This window comes from Papio anubis, chromosome 12, assembly GCF_008728515.1.
Source record: "Papio anubis isolate 15944 chromosome 12, Panubis1.0, whole genome shotgun sequence".
In the NCBI taxonomy this organism is placed as follows: Eukaryota; Metazoa; Chordata; class Mammalia; order Primates; family Cercopithecidae; genus Papio; species Papio anubis.
Window position 1 is genome coordinate 88,655,209 of NC_044987.1, and position 15,809 is coordinate 88,671,017.

Consider the following 15,809-nt stretch of genomic DNA (forward strand, 5'->3'; position numbering starts at 1 on the left):
CAAGGAGACACCCAAATGACCAGTACACTCCATCGTGTGGTAGTGTCAGCCCACATAGACATGACTGTTTTTATTTTAACATCATTTTGCAGCCAACCTTTCTGTCATTTGTTTTGTTTTAACACCACATTACCACCCCAGATAATAGAGGTTTCAGACCGTGAGTAGGTAAAATCTCAGAAAGTAATGCAGTATGGTTGCCTTGGGGTCAATTCTTAGTGCACACCACTATTTATCTGTCCATTTATTTGACTGCTCTTAACTCCTGAATCCTTGCTTCCCTCAATAACTTTGTGTAAACAGATCTATGTGTAAATCAAAACTTAGCCACGTAAGAGGAGTTAACTCCTCTGTGTCTTTAAAACGGGTATCATAATAAATAATGTTCATTGTTGTTTTGAGAATTAAACGAGGGATAATGCATTTAGACACATCCCACAGTAAAAGCCTTCCTATTCCTGGCTAACATGGTGAAACCCCATCTCTACTAAAAATACAAAAAAAATTAGCCGGGCGTGGTGGCGAATGCCTGTAGTCCCAGCTACTCGGGAGGCTGAGGCAGAAGAATGGCGTGAACCTGGGAGGTGGAGCTTGCAGTGAGCCGATATCGTGCCACTGCACTCCAGCCTGGGCAACACAGCAAGACTCCATCTAAAAAAAAAAAAACAAGTTTTCTTGTTCCACTCATTCCCTATTTTATCTAACCCAGATGCACATCTTTCAAATAAACAGAAATGAGATCTTCCCAAAATATACTGCTTTCCTCCAATCGCCAATGACTGGCTGTATATTGAGGGTCCATCCCTATTAACTTAGATTAGTGCCCACAGCCTAAGGTTTATTGCCCAAACCCTTTGTCACAAAGACATTGCTCTAGAAGACACAGTGTTTTATTATTTTACTGTAAAATTATGTCTCAAAAATGCAAAAGAAAAACGTACCAAATAATAGGTATAATGCACACAATTCTGTAATTAATTCCTTTGTTAACATATAGAACATTGCTGTCAACATAGATGTTCTTTTGAAGGTACAACTCCTTTAGAGACAGTTATGCACATATATGGAGATGAATTCTTATATGGTGGGAAAGACTTAGGTTGTAAAATTACACAGGCCTGGGATTAGTCTTGTTTCTCTCACTTATAAACGGTGTGACTTTGGTCAAGTCACTTTTATCATTAGCATCCACATCTGATAAATGAGAGTGATAAAACTTTTCAGTATAGCTGTGAGGTTGACACATGTATACACATATACACACACAGGCGTGTATAGGTATGTAGGGGAGGGACATATACTTGCTCAATGAATAGTAACTATTACCATTAGTAATCATGCATACTTCAAAGACATTGTGGCTTCAATACATGACAAGTTTACTAACTCTAGTAATTTAAATAATAAACATTTGCATTGGTAAAAATTTGTCTTTATAGTGATTCCAAGTTGGAAGAGTGCTGATTTCTTAAGCAAATGGATATTTAAAATCAGAATATAGAAGACTTATTTAACAAACCTTTAGATATTGCATGTATGCACTGCAAATTGAAAATATTCATTAAGATATACCCAGCAGAGTTTCCAATTGCATTGTACATTATTTACTAAAATATTTAAATGATTTTTAATTAAAATGTTTAAAATTCAGATTTTAAATTAATTGACCAAAATAATAATCTCCAATAATCTGATTTAAAAGTAATTCAGTAAATTATTATAACATTTCTGTCAGTCTTTTGTAACAACACAATTTTTAAAATATCATGACTAAATCAGCGATTATTAGACTGTCTCTTTATAGATTATATCTCATATCAGAATATTCTAGCACTCCATTCTTGGGAAAACTTATACATAAATTAATACAATGAGAAATGTAGTCCAACTTTCCTAGAATTCTCAGGAATGACATCATCTTTGCTTAATTGACCCTAGCTTCTGTGGCAATAAGAATAAAAGGAAATTTATGTTCCTTTTATGACAGCAAGATTAGAAAAGAGTGAATGGGAATTGTACTTAGTTAATTAGCATTTAGTCCTTTATGTTTTTTTGGTTTTTTTGTTTGTTTTGTTTTTTGAGACAGAGACTCACTTTTGTTGCCCAGGCTGGAGTGCAATGGAGCGATCTCAGCTCACTGCAATCTTTGCCTCCCTGGTTCAAGCAATTCTCTTGCCTCAGTCTCCCAACTAGCTGGGATTACAGGCACCTGTCACCACCATACACGGCTGATTTTTGTATTTTTAGTAGAGATGGAGTTTCACCATGTTGGCCAGGCTGGTCTGAAACTCCTGACCTCAGGTGATCCACCCATCTCAGCCTCCCCAAAGTGCTGGGATTATAGGCGTGAGCCACCATACCCGGCCAATCCTTTGTTTAGTTTTGAGTTTTCCACCTGAAAATAGATACAGGGAAATTTTATTTCCCCACAGCAGTGAATGCATGTGTACTTGTGTTATGTGTTGGGTTTGATTCTCATCTCTGAAACTCTTTCTATCTGATATTGAGTAATTTCTTAATGTCTTTTAGCTTTGTTTTCCTCACCTTTAGATTGAAACAACAATTTCATCCATACCTATGTAATATATTTATATTAATAATAAACTGATAATATATGTAAAACTACTTTTTTAGAAACTATAGTTACTATACTGATGAAAATTACCATTTTCTCATCAAGCCAGAGTTTAGTTGATCCCAATTTTACAAGATGTGATATTCTTGAGTTGGATTATTTTACAAGTCCTACTTCACTGTTTACCTTACTTCGGGAATGTCTTTAGAATATTAAAGGAAAAGTTATGTTTATGGATACATACTTTGTGGATTAATGGTTCTAAGAAGAATCTTGGCTTTATCTTTTGGTTAGGTCAATCAAATAAGACCTAACCACTCAGGAATGCATTCATTGCGATTCAAAGATTCGCTTCTAAATTAAAATGGGTAATACGGATTGCTTTGACCAAGATTTGCAGCTAAGATTATCCATTAAATCATCTGAAAACAGAGTAAGTGTGGTTACAGCACTAGGCACATGAAGCACACATAGGTCTCTCAAGACAGACTCTGTAACATGCTGTTTCCTCTCCCTGGAATGCTCAAGCTCTTCTTCCGATCAAATCCTGACACACCCTTTGGAGTCCAGTTCAGTTATTCTTTTTTCAATAATGACAATTCCCCAATTGGAATCAATTTAATGCCTCGCCTCATTCCCCAAACACTGTCTCTCTTTTATATCATTTATACTGCTTGATTCTGACATCTCGAAAATCAGGAATCTAGTCTCGCCCGTTCTTCTGTCCTTCGAGTTATCATAATGTCTTTCATTCTTTCTCACGGTGATGTGAATGCTAGTTCTCCCCAATCATCTGATATCACCTATTTTCTCATATTTTCCACTTGGATATGTGGCTGCCTGGAATAACAACCATATTTCCAAATCTAAATGTGGTCACATAACAAAGTCTATCTGGGTACTAACTTAAGAAGAGCAGAAATGATACAGGAAAATTCTAGATAGTACACCTTAAAGAAAAATATTGTTCACTTCCCTAACTTATTTTCTGTTCCTTATGAGTTATTTTGAAACACCCAGAACAAGTAAACATTCTAGGAATCATTGAGCAATATCATTTAAGGAGACTGGAGCCCTCAACACCATAGAAATACCATCTCAACCTGGGATGCCTACACTTTGACTGTTACATGAGAGAAAAATCCAACTTCTACCATGTTTAAGCTTGTATTGCTTTTGAGTTTCATAACTCATTGCTTTAGACTGTTATGCCCTCTGGGCATTATTCATTGTAATTTGCTCTGTTAGCTTATAGGTCATCTAGGTTTTTGGGTAAAGATAATTTGGGTTACCTGTGTTATTAACATATTTGGTTGAGTTTAAAAGGGTCTCTTTCTTATGGTATAGGATTCCAAAAGAAGATTGTGGAAAGAATGTAATTCACACTTTGATACAGTTTTGGCTATCAATATAAATCTAGGACATATTAGACCTTCATTTTCTAATGTTCACATAGGCTGTTCCCATTGTCTGGGAAACTTCCATATTTGGAATTACTTTATATCCTATTCATATTTTGATCTCAACTTAAATATTTTGACTTTGGAAAAGTTTTCCCTGACCTTACAGACTTATTAAAAGTTAATATAATATGGTCTCATATTTTATAGCATATATTATTAGCACTACAATTATATCATTCTTTGTGTAACTTTTAATTTAATTATTGATCTTTTACGAGACTATAAGTTCCATGAAGGCAGAAACCATGTCTGCAAAATTTACTGATGTCGCCTAAGGGCCTGGAATAAGGAATATTCTATGTTATCAATAATTATTGAAAAGAAGAATGAAGGAAGGAAAGAAAGAAGGGAGAAGGGAGGAAAGGAAGGAGAGAAAGAGAGAGACAGAAAATCTCCCCAGCCATGAAGAGGAAGAAAACAAGCAGTCATTCTGGAGTCTGATTGTTTAGATTTAAAAATCTCCACTTGAAATACTCATATAATGGAGGAAAATATGTCCTTTAGGAGGGGCATTTGAATCATTGAGACTAATTTTTTCAAATCTCTTCATTCTGGATGAGGAGTTACAGTAGGAAAATAGGTTTCCCTTATTTTTTCATTTTTTAAATTTTCTTCTAGGTCCAAATTAAAGCTCAAAAACTTTCTATATTTGGAAATCAGTAAGTATTTCCAAAAACTTCTCTATAGTATTTTGGGACATGTGCCCAGGGTCTTCCATTTTCTCTTATTTCTTGAATAATAATTTGCCAGGAGGGATTTGATCAGGCCCACCTCTGGTGCTGCCAGCCTGACTGAATTTCCTGGTCCTCTAGGTGGTTTTGGAAATGTCAACTCGAAGGAGCACTGCCAAGTTAGAAAATCACTGCTTATGACTCTACATGCAGATAGGGACAGGTGTCTTCATCTTTCTGCTGGCAGGTTCTGTGCCATGAGAAGTTTCTGTAATAAAAAAAAATAAAGTTTCTTTTGAAATACGGATTTAATTTCCAATACATTTCAAATGAAAGTTATTTGACATAATTGATACTCCTGCTCATTGATACAGGTTTTTTCACTTGGCTCCCAAGACACCATACTCTGTTTTCTTCCTACCTCACTGGTCACTTCCTCTTAGTTTCTTTTATTCATTAGAATGCCCCATGACTCATTCCTAGGGCCTCTTCTTTTTCCTACTGCATTTTCATGAAGATTTCATCTATATTCACAGTTCTGATTACCAGCTATGCTAATGACTCTTTCAATTTTGTGCCTTCAACTATACTCCATACCCATGTAGCCAACTTGTATACATGACAATTTTATTTGACTATCCATAATCACCACAAATCCACCCTATCAAAAATGACCTTCTATCACACCTCCAGATATGCATCATCTCAGTTGATTCAAATTCAGGATCCTAGTTGGGAGAACAAAAAGTGGCATTTACGAGTGTCAGCTTTGATAGCCCTCTTTCACTGCTAATCCATCAGACCTTCCTGCCTACTCTTCATCGAAATACAGGCACACTTCGTTTATTGCACTTTGCTTTATTTGGATTCACGGACATTGCATTTTTTTCTTCACAAATTGAAGGTTTGTAGCAATCCTAAGCTGAGCATGTTTATCAGTGCCATTTTTTCCAAGAGCATGTGTTCACGTCATGTCTCTTTGTCACATTTTGGTAATTTTCACAATATTTCAAACTTTTTATTATATCGTTTATAGTAATCTGTCATCAGGGATCTTTGATGTTACTGATATAATTATTTTGGAGTGCCACAAACTATGTGCATATGAGAGGTCAGTAAATTTTGTATGTATTCTGACTGCTTCACTGACTGGCTATTCCTCTGTTTGTTTGTTTGTTTGTTTTCCCTTTCCTTGGTCCTTCCTATTCCCAGAGACACAATAATATTGAAATTACGACCTTTAATACTCAACAATGACCTATAAGTGTTTAACTGAAAGGAAAAGTTTGATGTCTCGCCTTAGATGAAAAACTGAAAAGTATTAAGCTTAGTGAGAAATACATGTCGAAAGCTGAGATGGGCCAAAATCTAGACCGCTTGTCCCAGTTATCCAAGCTGTGAATGCAAAGTAAGAGTTCTTGAAGGAAATTAAAAGTGCTACTCCAGTGAATACATGAATGTTTAAGAAAGCAAAAAAAAAAAAAAAAAAAAAAGACTTATTTGTGATATGGAGAAAGTTTAGTGCTCTGGAGAGATCAAACCAGCCACAACATTCCCATAAGCCAAAGAGTAATCTAGAGCAAGGCCCTAAATCTCTTTAATTCTATGAAGACTAAGAGAGGTGAGGAAGGTGCAGAATTAAAACCTAGTAGAGGTTGATTCATGAGGTTTAAGGAAGAAAGTCATCTCCATAACATAAAAGTGCAAGGTGAAGCCACAAGTGCTGATGTAGAACCTGCAGCAAGCAATGCAGATGATGATTGATGAGGGTGGCTACACTAAGCAGCTTTCCCAATGCGGACAAAACAGCCTTATATTGGAATAAGATGCCATTTAGGACTGTAATAGGTAGAGAGGGAAAGTCAATGCTTGGCTTCAAAGTTTCAAAGGACAGCCTGAATCTCTTGTTAGAGGCTAATGCAGCTGGTTACTTGAAATTGAAGACAATGGCCATTTACCATTCTGACAATCCTTAGTGCCTTAAGAATTATGCAAAATCTACTCTGCCTATGTTCTACAAATGGAACAACAAAGCCTGATGACAGCAAGCCTATTTCCCGCAAGGTTTACTGTCACTGTAGAGACCTGCTCAGAAAGAAAGAAAAAAGATTCCTTTAAACTATTACTCCTTATTAGCAATGCATCTGATCACCCAAGAGCTCTGATGGAAATGTACAAGGAGAGATGAATGTTGTTTGCATGCCTGCTAACATAACACTTATTCTTCAGCCCATATATCAAGGAGTAATTTTGACTTCCAAGTCTTACTATTTAAGAAATACATTTCATTAAGCTATAGCTACAATAGATAGTGATTCCTCTGATGGGTCTGCTATCAAACAGCATCACAAACTTTCCTTTTGTCTTATTTTTAGAAAGTGCTACAGCCACTTCCACTTTCAGCAACCACAACTGAGCAACCAACAACACCAAGGCAAGACCATCCTTCAGCAAAAAGATTATAACTCATTGAGGGTCCAGATGGTCATTAGCATTTTCAGCAACACAGTATTTTTAATTAAGGCATGTACAATATTTTAAAGACATAATGCTGTTGCACACTATAGATTATAGTATTAACATAACTTTTATATGGACTGGAAAATTAAAAAACTTCTTGTGTCTTCCTTTATTTCAATATTCAGCTCACTGATATCACTGAACCTGCAATATCTTCAAGGTATGTCTGTACATACATACTGTGATCATTTCTCAATACTTTCCCTGCCACCACCCTGGCTGGAACCAGCTTCGTCTTAACCATACATCATTGAAATAATCTCTTATGTGATCTCCTTGCTTTTACAAACTCTTCAGTCACTATCACCCAAGTTTCAAATAGCAACCAGAGTGCTCCACTTTATTTTGTTTTTTTTTTTATTTTTATTTGTTAGAGGTTAAGTCTTGCTATGTTTCCTGGGCTTGGAATCAGCTTCATCTTAATCATACATCATTGAAATAATCTCCTCTATGGTCTCCCTGCTTTTACAAATGTTTCACTCCCTAACACCTAAATTTCAAATAGCAACCAGAGTGATTCATTTTATTTTTTCATTTTTGTTTGTTAGAGATGAGGTCTCACTATGTTTCCTGGGCTGGAGTGCATTGGCTATTTATAGGCCAGATCATAGTTCACCGAAACCTCAAACTCCTGGCCTCAAGCAATATTTCTACCTCAACCTCCCCAGCAGCTGAGACTACAGGGGTGTATCACTGCCCCTGGCTAGAGTGATCCTTTAAAATGTCACATCCTGTCATCTTTCTTTCAAAGCACTGTAATGGTTCTCCATTCCTCAACAACTTATAGCTGAAGGCTTTCCTCCATGGATTTATGTGACCTGCCCTCATGACCTCCCTAACCTCATCTCTTCTTTTTCTTGTTGCTTGCTCTGCTTTAGACACACTGGCCTGGCTACATCAGTCACACTCTTGTACTTGTGCCATAACAATGGCATTTCCTCTGCCTGGAATGCATTCTTCCCAGGTATCCACAAGACTAACTCTCTGACTGCCTCTGGACTCTGCTCAAAGATCACTTCCTCAGTGAGGTCTATCCTGCACCACCCCACTAGCACTTGGCACTCCCAATCTTTCTGATTTTACTTCTTCTGTGCTGTACTTTCATTACATAAAATGTTAGAAAGTATATTAGAATTAGAATATTTCACATTCAAACATTTTATATAACTTTTGTATTTATTATGTGTATTATATATGTCTCTCCCACTAGAATATAAGTTACATATTGTCTTATTTAATGATATGTAGGATACTTTCTACATAGTACAAGATTAATAAATATTAATGGAATAAATGACACTTTCTTACTAAAATAGGAACAGGGCAAATTTTCCTGCTACTACCAGTACTTCTCAGTATTACAATTGATATGTCCAAATCAATGCAAAGGGACAAAGAGAAAAGTTATAAATAATAGGAAGAGTCAAAATTGTGACCATGTGCGTACAGTGTGATTATCTACCTACAAAACCAAGGACGTTACTCTAAAAGATGGGAAAAACCAAACTGCTTTTTCTACTCTCATGCTCGACACAGAGCACTTTTATGACCAGATGTGTGTTCTTTTTTCCCTGCACATTGACCAATTCTCAACACCATCTGGATGTCCTATAATTCAATTTAATTTTGACGTTAACTCGAGTGAGTATAGACTCCACATGTTACGAGCTCAGTATTACAAAACTGCCCTTCTGCACTTCAGATGCCAAGGGAAAGTCCCAGGTTGTTTCACCTGTGATTCTGACCAACCGTCTATAAAAGGGTGGTTCCCATAACTCCCTCCTCAGGTTCAATTATTATAGAGTTGCTCACAGAACTCAGAGAGACAATGTACTTATTTTTTCATTTATTATAAAAAGATAAGAATGAACAGCCAGATGGAAGAGATGCTTAGGCAAGGTATGGAGGAGGGCGCAGAGCTTCCATGCCCTCTTGTAGGGGAGCACCCCACTCCTATCTCCTCCATGTGTTCAGCAACACAGAAGTTCTCTGGACCCTGTCCTTTTGGTTTTTTGTGTGGAGTCTTCAATACATAGACCTGATTGATTAAATCATTAGCATTGGTGATCAACTCACTTTTCAGCCTCCTTCTCTCCCTGGGATTGGTGCAGGTGAGGAAAATTTCAACTCTCTAATCACCTGGTTGGTTACCCTGGCAACCAGACCCCATCCAGAGGCTGGCCAAGAGCCCCCAGCCACCAGTCATCTCATTCTCTTAGGAAAAGACTCTTTCACTTCAGAGATTCCAAGGGTTTTTGGAGCTTGTATGCCAGGAAAAGGAGAGGAAGATCAAATCTATAGTTTTTAATTATAAGTCATATTACAGTCACCTAAAGAGATTTGTGAGAACTAATGACAGAATTCTGTAAAGAGGCCAAATTCACACTTAATATGAATTTTTAAAAATTTAACAATTTTTCTATGTTTCAATAGTAACCATATTTAAAAAAATAAATTCATGGACAGAAAGGGATCCTATCTGCAACATCAAAAATAGAGGCTGTGTACAGTGGCTCATACCTGTAATCCCAAAGCTTTGGGAGGCCAAGATGGGAGGACTGCTTGAGGCCAGCAGTTTGAGACAAGCCTGGAAAATAAGGTGACCTTTTCTCTACCAAATATATATTTATATAATATATATATATATATTTGTATAAAAAATATATATATATTTTAATTGAGTGTGGTGTCACATACTTGTAGTCCTAGCTACTTGGGAGACTGAGGTGAGAGGATTGCTTTAGCCCAGAAATTCCCAGCTGCAGTCAGCTATGATGGTGCCACTGTACTCCAGCCTGAGTGACAGAAGGAAACCTTGTCTCTTAAAAAAAAAAAAAAAAAAAGAAAGAAAAAAGAATGTCTAGAAATACACCTAACATAAAAGATTCAAGACTTACATTAAGTAAAGTGTCAAATATTATGAATAAATTGAGTAGCATGTCAACTTGATGAACAGGAAGATGCATTCTTATATACATATATTTTTCCCAAAGTAATTGATGATTTAATGCATTTTAACCAAAATATAAAAAGTAATTTTATAGACTTTGACAATTTTAAATTCAGATGGAAGAAAAATATTTATATCCAATACACTTAATTATTAAGTATATCCAATACAAGATATTAAGTACATCCAATACACTTCTACCAAAGGTAAAAAGAAAAATATAGCATTATTAGTACAGGAGTAGACCAGATCCATAGCCTTTCAATCTCTTAGAAAAAGAAGTACGGTTAAATAAATCATGTTCAGATAATTGACTATTAAGCAAATAATAAAGCAAGATTCTGTAATTCAGGCATATACCAAGTTTAATTTCCCATGGCTCAAAGAGCTAAAACTAAACTAGAGATATATTATGGAAAATGTAGAAGAATACCTTATAATTTTATTGTAGGGAAGGGTTTCCTAAGAAAGCACAAAGCATAGAAAGTCTCAGAAATTAACTACCAGCTTTGCCCTTATAAAAATGAACACAAAACAAAATAGGTTAGCATAGGCATCATCAAAATTCTGGATTAATTTTCAGGATACATAAAGAACTTCAAGCCAGTGGAAAAACATACAAGTTTCCAAGGGTGAAATATATGAAAATATAGTTTATAAGAGAAGAAAAGACAAATATGAAAAGACAATCTCATTGATAATGCGGGAAATACAATACAGCAATTTTTTACACATCTAACAACAAAAAAGTTTAAAAGATTGCAAAGATTGAGCATTACCAAAATTTGAGGAAATAGAAATATGTCATACACTCCGATTTAAAGGGTGAAGACTTTTTGAAGCCATTTATGTAATGACTCCCCTGCCACTCACTTCAGAATTCTGTCTAAAGTGAGAGAAGGAAGGAAATGAAAATGGCATATAAAAGGCACTCTCATCTTTATCATTCTATTCATTTGATTTCACTTTCTCATGTCAATTCAACCTACATTTATTGAATATATCTCCAAATTATACACACTATAGAAAAAACAAAACTGTATCAGAATCAACCCTGTTTGTTTTCTGAGATGTAAAATCTGTTAGATGAGAAAGACTCTTTCAAAAGTATCTCATAAGATTGTTAAGTGCTCTGATAAAGGCACCTACCAGGTGCTATGAAACCATGGAGAGGAAGAGATTAATCACTACCATTACCACATTTTAAAATCATTTTATCAGATTCTCAGCTTTGCAATTAAAGGAAACTTTCCAAGGCATGTAGAACAAAAGTATCCCTATACAACTTTCTTTCCCCCTTTTACCTCTCTACTCTAGGCCATTCCACTCAGTGGATTACATACAGTCAGGATTTTCATCTTGCTACTTACTGGTTAAAATATGACTCAGAATGGGAGACTAACTCTGGATACAATATCAATTCCTTATATGGCTTCACTCTTACCATTTGTAGTCCCAGAAATACCGTACAATAAAGGTCATTCATTTTACCAGCATGACAAAATTGTTTTGAGAAAAATAATGCCCATATTAAATTTATGAATTCTTTATTATCTAAAATTTGAAATGATTTCTAGTCACATCTATGAAGTATAGTGTTTTCTTAATTATTTCAATTTTCCTATTTGGTGCAAATTATGTCATTTATCCAAATTTACCACAAAGCATTAGTAAATTAAAGACAATAAAGTAACTATTTTCATTATCAAATAACAAATAACATTTCTTTTTTTTTTCATTAATTCTTTCAAATATTTGTGGAGCACCTAGTAAGTTCAAAGCGTTCTTCTAGGTGCTGAGAATACAGAGGTAAGCCAGAGTAAGTATTTGACCTCAAGGGACTTCTTTTGCCACAGAGGAAACCAGCAAGTAAACATTAAAACAGAGCACGATTGAAGATAATAATAAGTGTTAAAAAAGTACAAGGATAGATTTTGAAGATACAAATGCTAGGCATCAAGGCTATTCTAAGGTGGACTGGTAAAGAAAGACATTTGAGCAGAGTTAAAGAAAAGGTGAAAACACATATCACACAGAGGTATGGGAAAACAGCAATTTACATAGAATGACTAACAAGTGCAAAGACCCAGAGAAAGGACTGTGGATGTTCCAACACATCTTGAAAGTATAGTGAGCAGCATTCTCACTTGGGTGTGTCTCAGGATACTGAGCTTTCGATGCTGAAATTGGAAAAATCCTAGGAAAAGAGGAACAATTTGGTCATCCTACTAGGAAAGCCACTCTGACCAGAGCGGATGAGAAGTTGGGTAATGTAGTGGGAGATGGGTTCAGAGAGGTAGGCAGGAACCAGACAACGAGTGACCTTGAGAATCTGGTTAGGAGAACTGCACTTTACAGTGCGGCAGAAACCTTTGGTGAGAGATTATTAGAAGAGCCCTGTGATCAGAGTTATATAAAGCCCTACTTATTATTTGCTGCGTTGAAATAAGTAGGCATCCTCTTTATTGAGAAGACTTACTGTTTCTTTACAAGTCAGGACAATAGAGAAGTTTGAACAGCCACCTATGAGGCAAACCAATTATGAAAGTCAGTGTCAGAAAACTTGAGTCAGAAAATTCACCTGCCCTCAGCATCCTTTCTAATGATACATTCAGAAATAAATTTTTAAGTGCCTTAGGGCTACTCTGTTTGTTGAGAATATAAAGAGAATAGCCTTCTCATAGAAGAAAATGTTGAAATAATCTGTGTCTTTGTGGATATAGGTAACAGATCGCAGACTGCTCATAAGCCATTCATCACTTCTCAGCCATTCTGAACTCAAGGTGCCAATGTGATCACTGATGTGATTCGAGCTCAGGAGCTCTTTATTGAACAGAAATACTGAAGGCTTCTCTCACTATACTTTCTGCATTGATGCCTTTAAAAAAAATGTCCTTCCTGGAAAGTCTCAAAGCAATTTCCCTAAGCTAGGAAAATATCCTTATCTTTTGGCTCAAAAGGAGACTATATACCCCTTCATTGTTAGGAATGGCTTACTGTGTTCAGCCCAAACTGTAACTGCAAAATACCAAAGACCCACCTCTCTATGATGTTGTGATTCTATATGATGTTTAGGTCCACCCGGCTTTATTTTGTCTGAAGCATAGATGCAGAGAGAAAATGAAAAAATAATTGAAAAAAAAAAACAGGTGGGAGATTACAAGTCAAAAAAGTAAAGAACACAAGAGCAAAGAAAGATGAAGTGAAGGCAAGACAAGGAATTACAAGTGTAGGGCTTATATTATACAAAATTTACACAAAGAATAACTCCTTTATGACTATGTTTTCCAAGTAAGGCAGATAAGAATAAAGACAGTCAAACTAAAATATGTAATTATGTATACAATCTTAAGAAGAGTCTTTACACTGGAAGAAAGGTTTTAAGTCAGTCATTAAAGCATCTCAAAATCAGATATCCAGTGTTTTGGAAAGAAGCAAGAGAAATGTGAAGAGAAGATGAGACCAATTTAAGGTTTGGTATGACAGGGACATTACTAGAGGTCTATGCTATTTTATTGCACAGACTTAGTAATATTCACCCAGGCATGTGCTCAGCACCAAAAGAAACAGGGAAGAAGTACTAGATCTGTTAGAGGAAATGAAAATAAATTATCATTCATCTAGCAACTTTTATGTTCCAGATTCTGGACACTGCCAATGTATTAACTCATTTTATTCTCACAGAAACAACTAGGGGCATCTTAGAAAATTTAAATGACTTTTGTAACAGAGATCATTAGTGCTCAACCATATCCAGTTCTCTTCTTCCTGGTGCACAGGAAGGCTGCTGTTCCCAGCTCCCTCAACATCAGACAGGGTCATTTGACCAAGTCTAGCCAATGAAATGCAAATGAAAAAAGGGTTATTTTTCTGGACAAGATATTTGTGAATTTGTATAATATCTATTTAAATTTTTTCTTTATGACTTGGAGATAACCTATGGAGATGGCAGAACCAATAAAATGGAAACCATCTGCCTCATTGAGTCATTGCTTGGAGGGGTTTTCAGAGTGTCAAAAATTACCCAATCCACACTGGACTCAGTATGAGTAAGAAGCACATATTTCCTGCATTGAGTCACTGATATTTCAGAGTTTACTTACTATTATAACAAATTGAACTTGTCCAGATTGATACACTTATCGAGTTCCACAGGGATTAAAGGGTAGACATCTATATATGTATTGAAATCTATGTTTGCCTAACTCCAAACCCAAGGCCTTTCCATTCTATCATACTGCCTCTAATAAGCATTGCAAATTCACTGCTAATATGTGGTGATTCAGAGCCTACAAGTTCTGTACACTCAGAATGAAGTTCATATCATCTTTAATGCAAGGTCATGGAACATGATTGCAGGTTACTGGGCTTTGACTTGGATCTTGAAATGAATGTTGGAGAAGGAAGGGAATTATCAATAAAAAGAAAAGGAAGCTGTATAAAACCAGATCTTAGAGGTGAGCATGAGAATGGCATATTTGAGGAGAAGATGCATACAATGGGAAACCATGGGATATAAGATTAGAGTAGAAAGGAGCATTTTTTGAGATTCTCAATGCCAAACCGAGGAACTTAGATAGGGCAACATGGTGGAAAAAGCACTAAACCGAAAATCAAGAAATTTCCAAAATAAAAATATCTGCTGTAGCTACATCTCTGCTGACCACAAGGTCCTCCTTTTAAAAATGCAAGGTGTGTCCTGGACAGTTTCTAAGATCTGAGTTCTAGATATTTTTAAGTCTGCCTCTTAAAGATTTTTTGTTATGGATTCATTAGTTTTTTCTATTTAGGGAATATCAGAACTAATGACATTGGATAATCATGAACTTTTTAATGAAGTGGCTACTAATCATCTAGATTTAGCAATGTTCCTATACTTAGGCCAGAACTTATAAAGATTTTTATGCTGATTTTGCTACAGAAGTAGTATCAGAGGAATGACTCTACTGCTGTAGTGATAGATGTCAACCTTCCTATAGGCAAAATTGAATAGCTAATTTTTTTCTACATTGCAAGGGGACATTGCTATCATCTCCTTCTTTTGGGAAAAGTTTATTATCTCCAATTTCCAGGAACCCCGTTGCCAAGTCTTCTGTCCTCTAGTTCTTATCCCAACTCTCTTCATAGCATTTCCCTTTTCAGAAGCTCCTCTGTTCAATGATAGTGGGAAAGGTAGCATAAATGACTGCATATGAGCATAGGCATACATTGACTGTCCTATAAATGCTAGCAATCTGTTGAACACTAAAGATTATATAAATCTTAGCAGCTTTACTGATGCTTCATACACAAGCAGCTGTTGTTTCTTGGTCGCCTGATTAAATATGCTGCAAAATTTCTCCCAAGAAAATCTCATTAAAGTTGATTCCAGCAAATCCTTCATAACATCCCTGCTAGCAACTTCATTTTCTAAGCAATTCAAAGACAAGACCCAATCAATGGCAATTTTTTTCAAAGGGCCTGGTCTTTCTCCTTTGCAAGTGAGGCATTTATAACGTCAGACCACATATTCTAGTCTTGGCTCAGACAGGCAGTCACTCAACATTTCCAAAATGAAGTGTCTATATATGACTATTTCTAAGACATGTTATGTGGATTGAAATGTGTTTTTGACAATATGCTTATCTCTT

General features: G+C 35.9%; 1 long non-coding RNA gene across 2 annotated transcripts in view; it reads right to left on the reverse strand.

Annotated features, from left to right (window-relative positions):
- LOC103877584 overlaps window positions 1-15,809 on the reverse strand; it is a 319,563-nt gene that overhangs the window by 11,129 nt on the left and 292,625 nt on the right. For both annotated transcript variants that reach the window (XR_001894867.3, XR_001894860.3), the window contains one exon: window positions 4,810-4,977. This is a non-coding gene — a long non-coding RNA (uncharacterized LOC103877584). The remainder of the gene's footprint in view (window positions 1-4,809; window positions 4,978-15,809) is intronic.